Raw genomic sequence first — 21,874 nt, 5'->3', positions numbered from 1 at the left:
TAAGTGTGTGGTTTATGTTTAATAAATAGAGCATGTAATCTCTCTAGTTGAGATTGTTTAGATCATGTTGTCATATTTATGTTCTCGAGGCCATGATTGAAACTTTGACATTGATCTTGGTTTAGTTTCTTTGTTTTGAGTACATTGATCATTTGTTGGATACTTCATGTTGCATTTAGAGTTGGCATGGATTGATCAGTTGTAGGTGCTCATGGAAACTTAGAGATATAGATGATGGTGTTATCTCTTGTGATTAGAGATGAGTTTTTTTGAATGGTTGGTGCTACTTTGTCAAGTGGGAGATTGTTAAGGTGACAAAGTGTGCACTGTATGGAGCAAGGAACCTCACCATATAGTGAGTCCACCATACTATATGGTGGAGGTGAATCATCGTATGATGAAAAAATATTATTTTGTACAGTGGAGTTGTGAGTGATCTATATAGACTTATGGTGGTAAGGTGAAGTAGAATGATATGGTATGGTGAAGTCATGTGTGGTTCATACAACCATATAATGAAGCCTCACAGTAGTATGGAAAAGTAGTATGACAAAGTTGGTATGAGTGACTGAGGGCCGAAGGGATTGTCTAAGGCCCTAATGCCAAAGGGAGTTTTAGAGGTCAAAGAGAGTGATCCCATGTCAAAGGGAGTGACCTAATGCTAAAGGGAATGCCAACTAGAAGAGTGACCGTCAGATCGATGAGTAACTATTGGGACTATAACTCTTCTATACTTGACAATTAATGCACTAGATACCATAATGAATTGTCGAGTGTATAAATTTCTATAGGATTCATTGGGATAATGAGGATGATGCTAAGGTTAAGGTTGAGGCTAGGGCTATGAAAGTTAGGTTGATTGTAAAGGCAATTTGAGCCAGTGAGCCTATCTAGAAACTAGAGTTTGTTGTATGTAAATTGTTTAATGTAATATAAAGTTTCTTGGGGGTTTTTGGGTGGTGGATTTTTTCCAAAAGGGTTTCCCATGATAAATCTTGTCTATGCTTATCTTGTGTGTATTTTTTTCAATGTTCTTATTTTTTTTGTGCATCTCAATGTTCTAAAGCAGATTCACATTCTTTTATATTTCCCCTATAAAATGGCATTTGGAAGGCATTTTCCTCAAGTAGCTTTCCTAACTGTTTCTTCACTATGTATTGTGGGGATTTTGGGTAGTCTGGATCTGGTATTGTTAGGTTTGTGAAAGGATTGATAGTACTATGTGTAGTGTCTCTCATGTTTTTCATCTGTACCTTGTCTATTTTGATTCAATAGATACTTGATACTTTTTTTATCTATACCTTGTGATGACCTAAGGTTCGAATGTTATACTTTGATTTAGTACCATAGATTCTTTACTGCTATGTTGTTCAATTTATCATATTTGCATGATGATGCCATTTTGAGATGACAATAGATCTATATGATATCTAATTATCTGGTACTTGGACATACTTTTTGATTATGTGATGGATTTTATGCTATGGTTATTTACTTCATTCTTGTATCTTTACACTTTATGCAAAAATGTGAGTGATGTAAATGTATTAATTAAGTATTTAATGCATTATTGCTTTAGCTATGATATTATATGCAATTGCACTTGATCTTATGTTTGCGTTTGTAGGAATTAAATCCTTGGCAGTGGCACATGGAGTTAGTGATTCAACTATTCATATTTTACCAATGTCATCATCGTATGGTTGATGTATCCTTATTTTAAATGTTTTAAATTAAAACCTTTTGGTGGTTAGTGAATCCAAACTCATCTACATTACGTGATTTGACTAGTGAGTGTGTATGTGCATTTAGAGTTTTGCATTGTCACGGAAGTTGTTAAGTGATTTTATGTTATTTGGGTTTCTGGGCTTTAAATCTTCTTGAATTTAATTTCTAGAAACTTTTCCTTAGGTGAATTCTCGTTATGAGGAATAAACTATTTTTGTTTGGGTCAATTCGAAGTCTAGCTAGTCTAGCTAGCTATTTACCCTAATCGACTATTCACTCAAAAAGTGAATAAGTTTGGAAAGAGAAATTTATTTCCTCATTTTTCTAGTCTAGATTTTAGAAATTTGGAGAGCTTTTCTATAATCCTCTTCTGAAAGATTTGATTTTTCGTTGTTCTGGGAGCTGTGAGCATGAAATTTTTGTGAGATCAGTCTCATTGGATCTGGCTTAGGGAGACCTTGCTTTGTCATCACTTTCAGCAATTTTGGCAAATTATTTATTTTACTAAGTTGTTTTCTATTTCTTCCCTTTTGGCTGTGAGGTAGGGCTCTCCCGTTTTATCATTTTTGCTTCATTTCAGCTTCTATTTTTTGTTTTTTTTGTTAGGAGACTAAGAACTAGTGTTCCCCTCCATTTCTATTTGCTGGTTCTAATTAATTGGTTAGGTATAACATTTTCCATGCTTTTGGTTTGGGGGTTTGGGGTTTTGCACCATTATATTGGCCATTTTTGCATATGGTGTTCAAACTCAATTACTATTGAATTTTTGAGCTTTTTGTACCAAAGGAAAAATGGTTTTTAATTTCAAAGTTTTCCAATTTTTGGGCTTTTTACCTCATTTTGTGTACTGCCCTATTTTCTTTGGTTTTCTTGGCATGAGTTTGGTCATGGACTTGGATTATGTGTTTGGATGTTGGTCGGACCTTTATTGCACTATTATGTTACATTGGGATGCATGTAGCATCCATCCTCCTATGTCTATTTTTGGTTGAGTGACTTTCTACTTGGTGTTCTTATCCAGTTCTTTGTTATGATTTTTGTGATGGTGGCTACCAGACATGAGTACATGCATGTACATTTGTCAGTGACTTGCAAGTCCCAATCTTCATTGGTAGTTCAAGAAGTTATGATCATTGGGGTTGGGTTGGGAATTGCATGCATAGAGTCACTCATTGTTGGATGAGAATGGGTGGGGTAGGGTAGCATATGGAGGGGCTTCTTTTCCACAACTCGATGCCTATTTCTTGAGGGTTGGTGTACATAAGTTTTAATTAAGTGATAACTAAAGAAAACACTGGGCGGTAATAAAACTTAAGATAATAAAATGTGTGTGTGGGGCTCTCCATTGAGGAGTTGAAATGCATAATCTGAGCTTGGGATTGTTTCTCTCCATGATGTCAACCCCTACTTAGTAGCCCTCTGACTATTTGACTAGGACTTGTAGTTTATGCATTGTCTATGTCTTGGTTTCAGTCATCATACTACCTGGCATATGTGTTAGCCCTAGATGGTTGCTTGTGTGTGTTTGTGGTTGGATCATTATCTCCATCAACATGATAGGAGTGGGCTTGTGATTTCCACATAGTTGGAGGCATAGCTACCTATACCACTACTAGGGACTGATGTATAGAGATAGTATTTTTTCCTAGTGTGATTGTTTATGGATGTTTTCACTCGGTGCTTCAAGTTCTGGAGTATGCTTTCTTGTGATTTATGCTTTCATTGGGATGCTTGTATATCATTTTTAGATAATGTTATTTATTGAAAAAATTTCTTATTTTGATGATTAGCATATGATAGATGATGTTATCTCTATTCATAGGATTATCTTATGCTTTACTTTTAGCATGTTAGATTTCCTTATGCTTATGTTGTAGCATTTTTTATTTGTGATGTACTTTTTATGTTCGTACCAAAAATCTAGTCAATAGCTTAGGATGTTACATGTGGGGGATGGCTAGGGCCCACGATGGTCTTATGATGTTATTATGGTTGGGAGGAACCACATACTTAGTTTGGTTGTACTATTCATTGTGATGTAATTTTTGTTTATTGTGATGTTGTTTCAGTACACTGTGATGTTTCCTTCTATACTTTCCCTTTACTGCTTGTTAGATGGTTAGATGTTGTTTCCATCTTTCAGTATCCTGTTTGAGTATCCTTGCCTCAAAATATGGATTTGGTACTCCCCAATATGGAGGAACTTCATTTCATGCTTTTTACTTTAATGTCTTTTTGGCTTACTGATTTGGAGTCTCACGTGAACTTGCAGTTTCTTGTGCAAGAATGTAATCTTCACAACATTTGTTGGGTTTCTTCATGTAGCTTGGCACTTCCTTATATGAAACCCAACACTATTTTTAGCTATCCTTGCTATTGGGCCAAGTACTTTCTTGCACCATTCAATGTAGTTTCTCGCATGAATGATAGTTTCTCATGGGGTGTGCTACACTTCCTTGCACAAGAATATATTAATTCTTTATACTTAAGATATATTTTAATATATGGAACAAGTATTTTGAGATAGGTTCCATACCTCTATGAGCTAAGATATGGATTTTAGGAAATTTTAGGGCCTTAGGATTTCAAACTTAGCCAAATTTTTAGGAGTCAGCTCTTGTCCTTCAAGTTGGTGTTCAGTAGTTGAGTTGTACTTTCTTCATGTCCTTGATGTGTGTGAGACCATGATTAGTCTCTTCTTTTTCTTGTTTATATTTTGGTCAGTGGTGATGTTGGGAGATCTTTGGTGTTTGGTTATTTGATTAGTCTTTTGTTGTGATCTTTATGATCTGCATATGATGGTTGTCTTGTGCTTCATACTTTTTTTAATTTATTTTTTTTTATCTTGGCTTATATTTTTCCTTGTTCAAAGGATCTCTAGGCGGGCATTACACTATGTGCAACTTTTTATAATTAATATAAACAACAATTATTACCAATAAAAAATTAAATAGAATAATCAATCAATGATGTGTTTATTGATATAATTTATATGTACATTAAGAAATAAGTTAAATAAATTTTAACTAAAGTAATTATAAGAAAAAATTAATACTGATCAATAATTTATTAAAAATTAATAACAAAATATATTAAACTAACTATAAACTGAAAAAATCCTAAGAAGAAAACTAATAGAGCCTATGTATGGAATGGTGTCATGGAAATATGAAAGGAAAATTTTCAAAAAGAAATGGCTACTCATTAATTTAGGAAAGGGACAAAGTTTATGATTGAAGTCAATGAAATACTATATAATTTACTAGCATATTTTTTGTTATATTTCCATTAATGCCAAAGGGGGAGATTGATGGCATAATTGATGCTATGATGTTAGGTTATGGCTCATGTTATCATGATAAAGATCTGGTTGCAAGATAATCAATTATTGTGTTTTCATTCATGTCAAGTATTGACCCATTATTCCTAGTATGTTGTTGAGAATAAGTATGATGAACAAGGTATTGCAGTGAATTTTAGTGGTAGTGATCCTCATAAGAGGCATGGGGTTGTCTCTAAATACCAAATACATGACCACTACTATTGAAGTAATAATATGGGAAATTTTTTATTAGATGAAGGTTGATAGTGCAATGGTACAAGATTATATAGGAATAATGATACATTTCTTCTTTGTTATATGTGTGGCCATCATATATTCTATAATGTTAAAATTATTAACTTAAATCTAAATATAAAATGTGAATCTAATGTTGCACTAAGAATAAAGTTACATATCATGTTTTAAGTTTTTTTTTATAATAACTTCTAAGGGGAATACTATTATCTTAACCCCATTAGAAATTAAATTGCTCACAGTAAATTTTGCTTTAGACATCATAGTTCCAAATAAAAGTAATTAAATTTTTATTGAAATTCTTCTGATATAAAATATATTAAACAAGGTATATCTTTCTATTGGCTAAACCATTACACCTATTAAAGAAATAATATTTAAAGAATATTATAACTCATGGCTTGTTAGGTCCAAGAAAAACCAAGGGATAGAGAAATGAAAAAATGTTCAATAGAGGGATCGAAACGCCAAACTTTGAAGTTGTTTGATTCAATAGACATGAAGCCCAAAGAGTACTTGGAAGAAACCTATCATAGAAACATTTGATTAGATATATAAGCTTTAATACTTTTCAAAATAATGCAAATTAGTGGGAAAAAATATTATTTTTATTTTTATCTACTGCAGCTATCAAAATTCAAGTGTAAGCATTTATGCAAATGATGTTGAAAAAGGTGTTAAGTCTATTTAAGCTTGCTTTTTGTTAAAACATATTAATGTTTCAAAAAGTATATTCAAGTAAATTTTAGAAGGAAAACAAAAAATTTGTTGGTTTTGAATGTTATAGAGTGACTTCTCAAATTCTAATATAGATATTTCAAATTACTTATCTTTTTATTACAATTTACTTATCTAGTCTCCTACTTCAAAATAATATTAGTAGACCCCACTCTTGAATTGGTTCCTATCCCCTAACTAAATATAGATAAGATTAAGGTGTAAAATTTAAGATTTTCCTTCAAAGTTACAAAGTTGATTCCTTGCAAACCCATAGTAAATCTATAATATACAATGTATAGAATGAAACTAAACTATCATTTTATAAAGAGAAAGTAGCTGTTGTGTTTTGAATTCCTTTTGATATGAAAAGAGTCATTTCCTTTTTCTAGATGACCATATCACCTTGACATATTTAAGACTACTTCAACTAATATTTATGTTTCTAACTATTGTGGATCATTACATTGCTAAGCCCAAAAAGACTACGAGCCTTTCAATTTTATAATCAATCTATTCCCTAACAATCTCTCTCTCTCTCTCTCTCTCTCTCTCTCTCTCTCTCTCTCTCTCTCTCTCTCTCACACACACACACACACACACACACAATAATGCCTAGCCTAGGAACCCAAGAGAAATAAACCTAATATGTTACAAATTTTAATAAACTATTTTTTAAAAAAAGTTGAAACAACATCAAAGTAACAATGCAGAAGCAATATACATAAACACAACATTTTACACAAAAGCAATTCAAAATATAGTTTTTCATTCTTTAAGGATTCTTTCATGTTGAGTCATATTTAAGAAATTTATAATAATTAGTTTAAGTCTTCAGTAAATTTTCATGAATCATAAAGAAATAATAGATACATTATCTCATAAGAAAATGAATAATTACAATTGATATAATGAAAATACATCCATTGAAATGTCACAAGGTATGCATGAATAGATACAAGTATATCCAAATACAAGATACATGTTAACATATATACATCAATTGAATAGAAGTCTCTGAGATATGAATAAGAATGATAAAGTGTACATTGCACCAACGAGCATCCAACATCTATCAATCTAAGGGGGACCCAAATGGGAAGAAGACACTACTTCCTGATCATGTGGTCACCTAGTCAGGCTTCCACTCCCACCATATAGGGAAGATAATGAATGATCCAAAAATGGCTAATCAATCATAAAACATTCCTAGGAAAGGAATCCTAATAGCCAAAACTACCTCAAGGGTAACACAAACTACTCAAGAAGAAAAAATAATCAAAACCAAAAGGACACTAATTCAAAACCAATGTCACATACCACATCAACATCTAGAAACCAAATACAATACAATATCAAATCAAGATAAAGTCAATGAAAGGTATCCACCTTAAGTTAAAGGACACATGTCAATGAATAATAATCATCACATAACAACCATCATCAATAAAAGTAAACCACTTATCACCAAATCCAACAATAAAAATACCACCAATGAATAACTGGGTTCATCAATAAAAGTCAGCTATCAATGATAACTAACATCCAATTAATAACTCATAATAAATATAACATCAAAAGTAACATCCAACAAGTACACCACAAGAGGCAAATATTAAAAACCATGAAGGAGACTTAGGCTACATACTAGGGAGTGTCATCACATGGTCAAACTACTTGAGTTACACTAAACTAGTCTCTCACTAGACCCTAAACCCTTAAGCATTTAGTTAGCTTGGACTAGTCACTCTAGACCCCAAACCCTTAACATGACACATGCAAAACCAGAAATACCCTCTCATGAAGATGTAGAAAACTAGTCATACCTCTCACTAGGTATCGTCCCATTCCCATCCTTAGCCTATACAAGAACTTAAGGCATGGGCGAGGCAATATCTCTAACTTATTTTTTTAATGTGTGTCTAAATATTTTAGATTACTATGTTATCACTTATTACACAACTTAGAATGAGTTACCCTAGTAGCCTCTTTGGGCTCCAACCCCCATTGCAAGCCACTCCCATAGAGATGCACAAAGACTGCCTTCCCAAAGCTCACTAGCCACAATTGTCTTTCATACCAAAAAAGTAATAATGATTGAATTCAGTTCCTTAAAAAGAAACTTGAAACTAACCTTGGTTCTCAAAACTCAAGTTCTCATAAATGCTCATCAAAAGAAATCTTATAAAATAAATCTCAATTTTAATCATAAAGTACATCATGGCATCAAGTCAAATAATCATTAAAAAAATCTCAAAAATGCCTCTCGTGCACATCCTAACTGGTCCAATTAAACAACCTACAAGGAAAACCATCACAAAAATAAACATCCTATAAATAAAATATAAGAAAATGCATAATTTTCAACCATATGATTTAATTCCATCAATAAGTTTTTCTTTTCAAAATCTATGACATAATTCTTTATCTAAAAATTAATAAAATAAATTAATAAGCATTATGCAAGCACCTAGGAAGACACAAAGTAGAAAGATCTTTCAATAAAATTCTACAACAAATTTTCAAACCCTACCTCAAAACCATAGCTAAAATCTGAGATAATCTATGAATGCAAGCAAATCCAAACCCTCTAAAAATTTCAACAATTCTTTTGATCCAATTCCAAATTTTGCTCCCCAAAACCTGTGTCTCTCAAATGAACTACCAACCCCCTTATAAAGAACCATAACCCTAACTAGGATTTCTATTTTCCCACATTTTAAAAGCCACTAAATTTATTAAATAATAATTACTTTTATTATTTAATGCTTTCATGCACACTAAAAGAACCTTTCAATTAAAATTTTCTTTCATTTTCTTTTCCTCCATTTTATTAATTAGTGCAAGCACTATTTAATGTGTAGTTTATTATTTTAATTAATAATATTAATTAAAGCTCATTATTAAATGCAACTCTAATTTTATTATTATTATTAATTAAATAAATATTATAAAATAATATTAAATCTTTAATCTTTTTATATTTTAATTCTCTTTTTAATGCAATTTCTTAAATTAGACTTTTAAATTAAATATTTTAAAATGGAGCACATATTTATTTAATTAAATATTCTCATATTTTAATAGTTTCTTTTTAATCAAATAATATTTAATAATTCTCCATATTATATGATTAATCTAAATATTATAATTAAATCATTTACCAAATAAATCACATAGCCAAATCTGCATAAAAGTGACATTACCAAAACTGACTAAAACTCAAAATTAAAAAACACAAGCAAAGATAAACTCATGGGTATATAAAGGGTAGAAAGTTAGGTGTGAGTCCTCCTTGCGGGACAAGTATTATTGGACTTGAACATTTTCTCCCCATTCTTGCCATTGAGTTATTACGATAGGGAACACTCATCCTAGAAATTTAGGGAAGTCGATGCTTGGTACCTACAAATATGTATAAAATATGAGCATGTACACATTCATAAATATATAATCTAAAAAAACAATGATGGGGAGTGGTACATCATGTAGATCTCGGCTAGCAAGTGACTATGACTCTCTCCCTCAACCATATGAGGTGCATCAAACATAAATGTAAAACAAACAGACACACCATACACATGCAAATATGGGGTAAGTATAATAGTAAATCTTAAATATAAATAATATTATATTCTAACATGAACATCTTATCATCACAAAGACATAATAGAAATCTTTTTAAGGCACACCATATGACAATATCATAAAAGTAATTTCATTAACTAACTAATAGAAATTAAAGCATCATCATTGCAAGTAGGAAATTGTTACTACCTGACATAATCATTTACTAAATATATCAAAGTAATGTATTTCAAATATCAAATAATGGCTAACACACCTATAGAAGAGTCATATAGAACTTTAACAACTAACTCTACAATGATAGAAAATGAGAGGTATTACACACACACACACACACACACACACACACACACACACACACACACACACACACACATTTAGCATGGTACTCACTCTCAAATGATTTATTTGAAATTTCCAAGAGTTCATACACATGGATACATGAAGAAAGGGAATTGAATGCTTATAGATGTGCTAAACATCATGGTGGTAATCATTTTTGTTATTGTATTAAACCAAATGTCATTTTGTCTTCATTATCACTGCTAGTAATCCTTGTATCTCTTGTAACATCATTTCCTCTAAACATTTTCAATTGTTGTTAAAATAGGACCATAAGGGCATTTGAATAATAATGAGGAAAAACATCTATAAATTGTTCAACAAAAGCCTGAAAATGCTCACTATAGAGATAAATCCATATATGTGCCCCAAACAAACAACTTGTTATATAGAAGTTATGCACATTTACTAATATTTTCTATTCTTTGTGATCTCTTTAAGAGAGTCCAAGACTTGAGCTTTTATTTATTAATCTTTAACATGCAATATAACTTATTCTCATCCAATTACTACTAATCCCTTTATTCCATCCTAACCTCAACCAACCTCAAAAGCCTATTTCCATCCTTTATAAAATACTTATCTATTATACAATGCAAGGAAAAAAAATAGATTTAGAAAGTAAATTGAATGAAATTAACCTAAATGATATTTATTTTTTGAAACTTATAAAGACTTAAATACAGCTTTTAAATTTTTTTGTAATTCATTGTAATAAATTTTTAGAAAGTTGATAAAATATACTTAAACTAATGAGAGTCATAATAAAAAGTAACTTTATAATTAATACTTGAATCTATTATTATTAAATATTGAAATTTAATTTCTCTTTTACCTTTAAAAATTATATAGTTATTTAAAATAAATTTATAGGTCAATATATAATACTTAAAAAAATAATGGTCAAACTATTGAATTGTTTGGTTCTAACAAATATTCCAGAAAACACTAGGAACAAAATAGAAAATAGGATTAGTGACAAACAACTCAAAAAAAAAGTTCTACATTATAAAGGCCAACATGTCATGCTCACAATGACCATATGGAGACAAGTGGGTCTTTTGAATGGATCTCTCAATGAAGTAGTAGATATTGTGTACAATCTTGGTTCCAGAATAATTGATGTTCCAATGTACGTTGCAACAAGGATTGATAATTATAGTGCATCTCTATAGAATGAAGTATTAGAATATAAATTCCACCAATATAAATGAGAAAGGGGGGGGGGGAGGGGCATGAATCGGTTATTCAACTATTAGAACAACTATAAACCTTATTAATCCTTAACCATATGAGCAATATAATCAACAACCATAACACGATACTCATACACAATAACACCAAATATGTTAACTAGGGAAACCCTTGAAGAGAGGGGAAACCCTAGTGGAGATGGTACCCACAAATGATGTACTAATATAAATATTCTTTGTTAGAGGATGGACCCTTTTGGGAGTCTACAAAATACATTTAGTACATATCAGTCCTTGTTAGGAGACTTTAAATCCCTATTAGGAGTTGTGGAAGGCAGATGGACCCACTATCCAAACAACTTCAGGGGCAAGACCAATGAGCTCACTGTCCAAATGATATTTGTATTATTCCTTGAAGAATAATAGAAATGAACTATACTTGTAATTCTTGTTCCTCTTTCCTATCAACTGGATTGTGTTGCTTCTTCTGATCTCGATACTAGATCACCAATTTCACATCCAATAATCCCTTGGATTGCTTATACGCATTTACCAAACACTCTATTATTCTTAGCACTTCTTTACATCCAATGCATATCTCAAACAATGAAAACATCTTTCCTTTATACCATGTCCTTAAAACAATTCATTGAGTTGACCTTAATGCTTTCCCAATTAATCATAATAGGACCACATTAAGATAATAAATTATTTCACAATCGCATTACACTATTGGCTCATAGTATTTACACATTCTCACACATGTGGCTCAAGACATTGCACACTTATTGCACTAGTATAAAAACAACAATATGTGACTAAAAAAATTACTAAAAATTGTATATATGTGACTAAAATCAGTCAAGTGACTAATAGTAGTTAATATCCAATCATTTATAACACTACTAAATATACTACTAAGCGATTTTAGTCACTTATTTTGATCTGTGACTAAAATATACTATTAAATTAGTGGTGTATTTAGTAGTATATTATAGTCACAGATCAAAATCAGTGACTAAAATCACTTAGTAGTATATTTAGTAGTGTTATAAATGACTGGATATTAACTACTATTAGTCACTTGACTAATTTTTAGTAGTATATTTAGTAGTGTTATAAATGATTGGATATTAACTACTATGAGTCACTTGACTTATTTAAGTTACTGTTTTCGATCGCTGATTTAGTCACACATTTACTCATATAATTAGTAGTCTATTTAATCACATATTTAGTCGTAAATTTGAAAGTTGATTTAGTCATATATTTAGTTTTATATGTAGTGATCTATTTGATCACAATAATAGTATATTTAGTAGTATATTTACTTATAATAGGGCATGATGGAATCGAACCACCATCCTCCTACTTTAAAAGCAAGTTCTCTTCCATTGAGCTAATACCCTTTGAAGAATAATCATACAATGTGTACAGCATTGTATGAGTACATTTTGTAGCATATTTAGTGGTATATTTGGCTATAATAGGTTATGTATAACATTAGGAGTTCCAGAGCTAGATGACTTGAAGTTGTTTTCAATCCTATCTTTCATTATATCAAGTATTGCAAGGAGTACATTAGAATTTGTGCCTTTCTCAAATTGTTTAGCTTGCAATATCTATGTAGTCAAGTGCTTGCATTCAGGTACAAGCATTGCTATTCCACTTATGATTATAAGTATTGCCTTAAATTTTGATGTAACATCACCAAGGTCATACATCAAACATGCAGTTGCAACTGCAAATTTTGCATCCACCCTTTAACCATGCAGTTACACAAAATAAATGCTTATTTTTTAAGGAAAGAACAGATGAAAAAAATTAATTATAAAGTATTTTTCATTTCAAAATTAAATGGTGACTACTAAGCTCACATGACATTGTGCACAGATAAGGCACAAAAGAGTTTATTTTCAAGAGTAATAGTAGCCAAAAGGAAGTAAGTGAAAATGTATCAAGAACACTAAAACAATAATTACTTATATAGAAAAATTCAAAATTTTCCTTGAAGCCACATCAATGAGCAAAAATAAGCATGCGAAGTTTTCCATAGGCATGAATTATATTTCTTTTATTAAAACAAATTATCTTTAAAAATTGGACAACTAATTCCACCCACATTCTTTGGAGGTGACAACTTGTATAATATTATATGTTAGAAAGGCTAAAGGGGTTTTATACATGATTGAAAACTTAGTTTCATCATTCTCCATGAAGAGTGTACTAAAGTTACTCCATTAAATCTGCTACCCAAATAGAGAAAGAATGGACGATACTAAAGACAATAATGTTAAGAGTGTCAAAATAGAGCTGACTTGGTGAGAAAGAAGAATATCTTCCATCTATCATAATTATAAGTGTAAGTGTTTGTCGAGTGTTGGGAAGAAAGCAATGAAAAAATTATTCACTTCAAACCTTAAATGTGCATCCTCCTCAATAAAGAGAACTTGTACATAAGTTGGATGAATAATGAGAGGACTACATTGCTTCTAAGACATAATAAATAATCTTGACTTGTGGCTGCAAAAATGAGAAAAAAGAGAACAAAGGTGTTTCTATCACTCTCCCTACAAGGGCAATGAGAATATTACAGTAACAAGATGACTCTATGAACTTTAGAAGGAAATGATGTAGATTAGCATATGTTGAGGACAACATCATCGAAAACACTATAAAAATTGGCTTGTTGACTATGATTTCCTTCAAATAAACCAGAAGAAAAAGGTGCTCATTAGAGACCAGAAATATTCTATACACTTCATAAAAATCCAATGATACTAGATTTTTATCCAAGCACTTGACTGCATAGATGTACTCGAATATACTGAAACCTCAATAAAGACAAAACATTAAAAATGTCACTGCAAAACATAGAGTATCACTTTCTAACAAAACAACTTTACCTCTCTAACAACAAGTAACAAACTACGGGTATCAACAATCCAAGAAAAACACAAAAATAACATAATGCTTGAAATAAGTGAATTTAAAGGATTATGTGACACTAGTTTGAGGCACTTATCACCATAATTTTCAAGCCTCAATCCCAAATAGAGTAATGTTTTCCAATTATCAAAATAAAATTTAGTTATATATATCTAAAAATAAACATCTTGCAGCCACTAAAGCGTCTATTGCAAATTAGCAAACCAATAAAATTCAATTCAATCAGAGATGGAACATCCAATCTCAGTTGTCTCACCTAAACCTTACTTGAAACAAATATTTGAGCCTCCTACTGGGGCAAACACATAAGGAGGCCCTTCAATGGGGCCATTTACTGAAATCTGGGGGCCACTGATAGATCCAACCTATACATCACACTTGATGTCTTTATTAAACAATGATACAACTCCTTAAAAAGATTAGTGGAAACTCCCAAATGTTTATAATATATATAATATAATCTACAAAGTGATAGTCGAATGGCCTTACCAATGGTGAATGTCCTCCTACAAGTGATGATCTTCCACTGGGAGTTGATGGCCTACCATATGGATGTTATGCAACTTGTGGGGATGGTATTCTCATATTTGCTACACCCATGGGCCGCCTGTTTCTAGGTGCACCCCATCCTCCTGTGTGGCCTCCACCACTCATAGTAGGCCTACATGAGCAACACAAATGATTCTACTAAATACATTATTTGAAGCCTCCAACTCAAACACATTAAATTACTAATGGCTTACCTGGATCCAAATGGCCTCTATTGTTTAGCAACAAAGCTTGGTCCTTCGAACATAGGGCCATTTCTAGATAATATAACAAAAAAATTAACACCTAAAATTAGTTGGGAATACACTCAGATTTCAAGATACACATTGATCTAACATGTTTTAGGTGACAAGATAAATAGAAGTCTAAACCTTGCATCTCCAACTTTGGGTCTTTTAGGCTCTGCAAATCGTATAGTCAAAGTTTGATTGCACCCCTCAAACAATACATTTGCATAAGGCTAAAATGTAGTTTAAATTTGAGAACTATATCAAAAATAAGCACCCACTGAAGGAAATATAATAAATTGAAAACACAATGTTTACCTTCATTGTGAAAGCTCCATGTAATTTGTTAATAGCTGCCGCATCCATTTCTCTAGATGGATATTTAACAAATGCACATCCTACACATATAATTGAACAGTTAACAAAGCTAATATCAACCTTGAAACACTTTTATGAATCAAACTATTAAAAACAGTAAAAGTTGCCCCACCTTTGTTCTATTTCTATTCATCTTTCATGATATATATGTCATCAACATGACCAAACTCAGCAAAGATCTATCTATCAAAAAAATAAAGGATTTTGTGAGCATTAGCACTAATCTACCATGCCCAATATTTTAAAATTTCAATTATCCACATTGCTCATTGACCAATGCATTCAGTACTTGTGAAAGACTTTATAAAGATTACCAATACCATACAAGCCTCAAGAGTCAGAAAAGGAACCACAATATTTCAACTTACCCACCCCATACATTTATTGATAGTATACTTAATTCACAAAAAGAAGGGCACAAAAAGGAGGAGGTGTTGAAAACAAGTAGTGAGGAGTTTAAGGTCAATGCAGTTTGTATTTCAATTGAACTCACTTCAAATTCCTCTGTGTGCTTCAAAAAAGTTGTGACACTTAAGGAAAAAAGGGAGGAGGTGACTACTAGTTTTGAAGAAAGCAAGATTGATATTGTTCATGTTTTAGATGAACCAGCAGTGAAACAAAGAGAACAAAAGGGTGGAAGGAGGGAAAAGTTAATTGTAACAAATAGTATTGAGGAGGCCAAGAACATAGTAACTGGTGTTCTTGTTGAAGCCATTATGAAGGATTATGGATCTCCCAAATGAGTGATCACTCAAAAGGGTTGTAAGCCTAAGCACAAGAAGGAGATGTTGCAAACTAGTAGTGATCTCAACTAGGCCTCCTACAAGTTCTTTAAAGTCCCCAAGACAAATTGTGACTCGAAGGGGACAAATGTTGAGCCACAAGGAGGAGATGTAGACAAATGCTAGCTCTAAAGAAGACAAGATTGATGTGGTAAATGTTTCAAATGAATCTGCTCTTAATCAAAGAGGATGGAAGGGTGGGAGGAAGGGAGAGCTAGTGGTAGCCAAAAGTGTTGTGGAGGCCAAGAACATTGTACCTGATGTTCCTATTGAACCCATTGTGCATGCTTCTAAATCTCCCAAAGGAATGGTCACTTGCAAGGGTTGTAAGGGTGAGCAAAAGGAGGTGTTGAAAATTGGCAGTGAAGAGGATAATTTTAATGTAGTCTATGTCTTAGTTGAACCCACTTCAACTTTTGTGGAGTGCTTGAAACAAGTTGTGTCTCGAAGGGGACAAAAATGGAGCCTCAAGGAGGAGAAGTTGATGAATGCCAGCTCTGAAGAATACAAAATTGATGTGATTAATGTTCTAGATGAACCTACTATTAATCAAAGGGGATGAAAGGGTGGCAAGAAGGGAGAGCTATTTGTAACTAATAGTATTGAGGAGGCCAAGAACACTATAACTGATGTTCTTATTGAAGCCACTGTGAATATTTCTCAATCTCCCAAAGGAGTGGTCACTCACAAGGGTCATTAGGGTGAGCATAAGGAGGATTTGAAAATGAGCAACGAAGAGGATAAATTTAATGCCTTTTGTGTCTCAAATGAACCCATGTCAACTTCTTTGCAATGCCTAAAACAAGTTGTCACTCAAAGGGGACATTAGAGCAGTCACAATGAGGAGAAGTTGGTCAATGCTAGCTCTGAGGATGTTTTTGATGTACCTATTGTTAATTGAAGAGGACGACATGGTGGGCAGAAGAAAGAGTCAATTGTTACTAAAAGTTCTCAAGAGATCAAAAACATTGGAACTGATGATCCTTGTACTAGTTTGGAACTGATAAGAATCAATTGCAATAGCTGTAATTTGTTCATTAAAGTCTAGTCAAGGCATGGAAAGACAGCGTGGCAGTGATTTGGTAAATCATTGTATAGACTGTGAGAGATTTTGTAATAAAAAGTCATTGTTCTTGCAATTTCTTGACACATTTATATGGTTGATTGATTTCTCTAACCAAACTAAATGCTTGGATGATGTTGAAGGAGAAAACATCAATCTACAACCCTTTGCAAAAGAAATAACATATCTATTGCATCTTTTCATAGTTTGGGCTTACAAGGACAAGGGATTTGTGTTATTTTTGGACAGCTTTCATTTCTTTTGATGAAATCACCATTCTATGAAAGAAAATGCCCTAACCCTCATAGGATGGTCTCAAAATGACATGTATCATACTATCCTAACCATTAGAATGCAAAAAGACTAAATGTGCAAGGTGATCACCGTACTTGTTATGATTGAAGGAACACTAATTATGAGGTTTGGTTATAGCAGTGAGCAATCTATCTGAACAACATTATGTTTTTACAATTGGGATGAGTTTATTATGTTAATCTAATGCTGAAACAACTTTCATTTAGTTGAAACTTCATTGGGGAGTCATATATTGAGCAAGCCCTAGTTAAATGAGGGTTTGTAAGAGCAATTTGGGGCTTTCATAGTGGCATGCAATATGAGACCTAATTGATTGTAATTTATTTTGATTGGGGCTAAACAAAAACATTTTTGAAAGCTTTAGGGCCAAAAGCCACCTATTTCAAATAGTTTCTTTGTAAAAGTGGGGTCAAATAGGCCAAAAACCAGCGACAATCATCTATTGGGGATAGTTGGTCCAAAACACCAATATTTGATTTTGAGATATGTTGAAATATAGCCAACTGGGTATCAAAATATGTGATTATGAGAGTCTTTTGGGACATTTGGGAGAAAAATAAATAAAATGCTCATTGGAGACCCAATTGCAAATTAGGCCTAGTAGGACAGCAAGTTGGGTTTACTAATGAAATGAACACCTAAAATGTTGAAAATAGTTTGTTTGTGTTGGAATAAGTTAGGGGAAGATAGTAGGAGTAATGTCCCCCATTTTAAGTTGAAATTAATAAATATTATCAAACAATGTTAATAATGAATAAATAAATAACATTATAACCTAATATAAGATATTAAATTGATATAATATTATATTATATCAATTGATGGAGTGATAAAATGTAAATGATATGATATAATTATATAACTATTAAACAATAATAAAATGACAATTAAATACACAATAGAATATAATTATAATTATAATAAATATAAAATTATAATTATAATAAAATTATGAAATTGAAGTATATAAAAAAAAAATAATGAGTCTAAAATGACCCTCAAAATATAACTAGTAGAGGTCATATTAAAATTATATAATTAATGATAACAAAGGAAATGATTAAGAGAAAAGCCAATAGTCATGACTCTTCCCTCCATTCGATACAAACTATATATAATAGGAGTAGCCATTCAGATAAAAAAGGGGGAATCATAACAAAGAATCAAAAGCTACCATCCATTCAGCACTTTTATATTATAGTCAGCGATAAGAATTCAGCCAGCCTTGGAAAACATAGTCAGCAAGCAAACTACTAATTCACTGAGCAACAGAAGTATTTGGATTTACTTGCAACAATCAAAGGAGGAATACATAGGTCTATCCTTTGCACATAGAACAAGATGGATTAGACGATCACTCAGGCATTGAACAAAAGAACATGGATTATAGTGGGACAATAGCAGCGAAAACCATTGAAAACCATCGAATCAGCAAGAGGTTGATAAATAATTGTTTCCACTAAAGTAGCTCATGCTGTGAATTTCTTGGAACACATTATATTACCATTGGTGATTACAGATTGGGTAGAGCATCATCAAACATAAGACATAAATGAATTAACTTTACAATTTAGGCACCAAAACTCATCATCACTTACCAGCCCTGTAAAAGTGTCAAGAATTGTATATCAAATATTATGAGGAGATGCTATTGAAGATGACTGTTACTATCTGCTCTAACAAATCAAAGCTAGCTTATCACTAAGCAGTACTAATATCAAATTCTGCGTGTATTTCGACAATAATAATAAAGAAATTGAATCTGTAGTGTGGATTTTGGGCATTGCATATCTGACTGTTGTGAGCTCAGGCTGGAGTTGGCATAAAAATGAAGTATATGTTAGCCCTGTGTATGACTGGAAGATTTAAGTCTACAAATATGAGCACTCAATCCCAATCCATTATTTTTATACAATACTACAGGATGGGTTATTTATGTTGTTGTTGTATCATCAATAATTTATAAGCTTGGAATCATTGAGTTGAATTATATTCAGAAGAAGGATGTTGCAGTAGATATTGATGTGTTGCCTTAGTTTCATATATAGCTCAAATTAGTCAGATTTTGTTCAAATTGTTTGACTAAATTAGGTAGCATAAAGGGGGATATTGTACAGAATTTTTCAGGGAACATTATAGTGGGATCAAAACATTGCATCCATAATTTAGGTAGCGTAAAGGGGGATATTGTACAGAATTTGTCAGGGAACATTATAGTGGGATCAAAACATTGCATCCATATATAAAGGAATAGATATATAAGGAAGATATGAATATCATTAAGGGTTAGTTTGATGGAGATCAATATAGTGGTTGTGATTAGTTTAAAAAAAAAGAAATATTGAATAATCATTTGGGGTCAACCAATTCATCGTAGCTAAGCCAAGAAAGAATAGACATCATAAATGAATTATATGGATTTAAGGAATCTATTGAGACACATGCAACTTTATTTCATCAAGAACCAAAAAAAATATCAATACAGGAAGTCGGAACATTACATCAGTCCTGCATAGGGATGGCATATAATGAAATACAGAAATTGTAGAATAGAGGTGAAAATGGTGATGAAGGTAAATTAGGATTTCATCTGGCCTCCCAGCACAAATCAGGGTTTCCATACTAAAAGTGTAGACAGCTGATGAAATCGCCAAAGTGGATATAAACAGGTTTGCAAAGTAGGGTGTGTGGGCCCAGCTAACACCCAATTTTAGTTTTATCACTTTGGCGCCACTTTTTATTAAAATTAAAAGTTGATTTACTATGGATGCAGATGCAGATGTGGATAGAAATGAAATGAAAATGGAGATTGGGATGGGGATGGGGATGTGGATGGGAATAGGGACAGGACTGGAATGGGAATGAGGGTTGGGGGGCTAGGTAAGCATCCCCATGAAACACAATTTATATCATTAATTAGAATCAAACTAGAAGTATGCACTATTTCTCTAGCCTAAGTCTGCAACTGATTATTAAGATAAAAAAGAAAACTTCAAATCTTGAATAGGAAAAAAGCAGTGTCTCTATCCTAGCTCTACAATTGGGATAAAAAGAAATTACATATCTAATATAAGACAAATATAAGAAATTGAAGACTTCTAAACTATGAAAAACATTATAATGGAAAGAGAGGAAATAAAGATAGATATGGTAATAACTATAGGTAAATCTTTTAATTTTTCAATAAGAAATTTAATAGTTGATGTAAATGTACGCATTTACCTTAATTGGTGAAACATTTATTCTCCCCACTATTGGTGATTGACCAACACCACGAGTAATTCTAGTATACCGCTTATCCAAAAGCCATAACAATCTGTTGGAATAGTAAAAGCCATCAATAGTGAGAATCTATCTACAAGGTAGATAATTCCAATTATAAACATGTACCTACTCTACAAAATATCTTTGAAAAAGAAAACAAATTGTAACTCATTCAACATGTACAGAGCACAACTATATTAAGACAAATTTAAGAGTCCAGAATTTCCAGCGGTAAGGCATAAGATTTGCCTAACCAAAATTAGTAATTACAAATTAGCACTTTTGGTACAGATATTTAACCCATGATTCTATTATCAAATGCCAAATTTGTGGAATACAAATTTCAGCAACAGACAAGCTCCATGAGGTAAAAGACCACAAAGACTCAAACTCAAATGTATTTGAAGACCATAAAGATGACATCTACATAAGAACAATTGGTGATAGAGAAAGCCATCTAGGAAGGACAAATTATCATTCTCAAATGGGTTGAAACTGGCATCAAGCATTCAAAAATCTCTTGTGACAGAAAACCAGTTGCACAATGCAGATAGAAGAAATTATGCAACCAACAGGATATACATGTAAGATCTATATAATCCATTTTACTATTGTGCTAGCTGCATAAAGCACATTATTATTTAGATGATGGCAATGTAGTGATATTTATCATTACTCATTGGCCAGTCAAGAAAGCATTTCTAGGTCCCTATTAAGAACCTAGATGAAAGGCTTTTTAAAACATTTCAAGAAACTTTTGAGTGATAAAGTACTTAATAACCATCTGGGAATGGACTATATGTGTAAGAATGGTTTACAAAGAAGCCTTTCATTAGAAGATAAAAATATTCATTACAAATGAATACTTTATCCTTATAATTAAATTAACCTTAGTGATTTTTTCACAATCAAATGATAAAGATAATTTGCACACTCCATCATATAAAGGACATAATACGACCGCTAACATTCCATGAAAACCAAAGAAGCTTCTATTAAATTGATTGTTCATCCTTGGAACTACATCACTCAGTATTATGAGGCATACCCACATCACTCAGCACAACTCCTAGATATTATGGTCATCTGGGCACCACTGTCTAGAAATGCCTACAAATAAACAAGAAGATAGTCATGCTTTAAGAGATTAACCTTATAAAGATGCACAAGCTAAGAAATTAAAGAAAAAATAAAAATTTTCT

This window comes from Cupressus sempervirens, chromosome 11 (genome assembly GCF_028749045.1).
Source record: "Cupressus sempervirens isolate cs-2001-9-10 chromosome 11, ASM2874904v1, whole genome shotgun sequence".
Taxonomy (NCBI): domain Eukaryota; kingdom Viridiplantae; phylum Streptophyta; class Pinopsida; order Cupressales; family Cupressaceae; genus Cupressus; species Cupressus sempervirens.
This window is presented reverse-complemented; position numbering follows the sequence as displayed.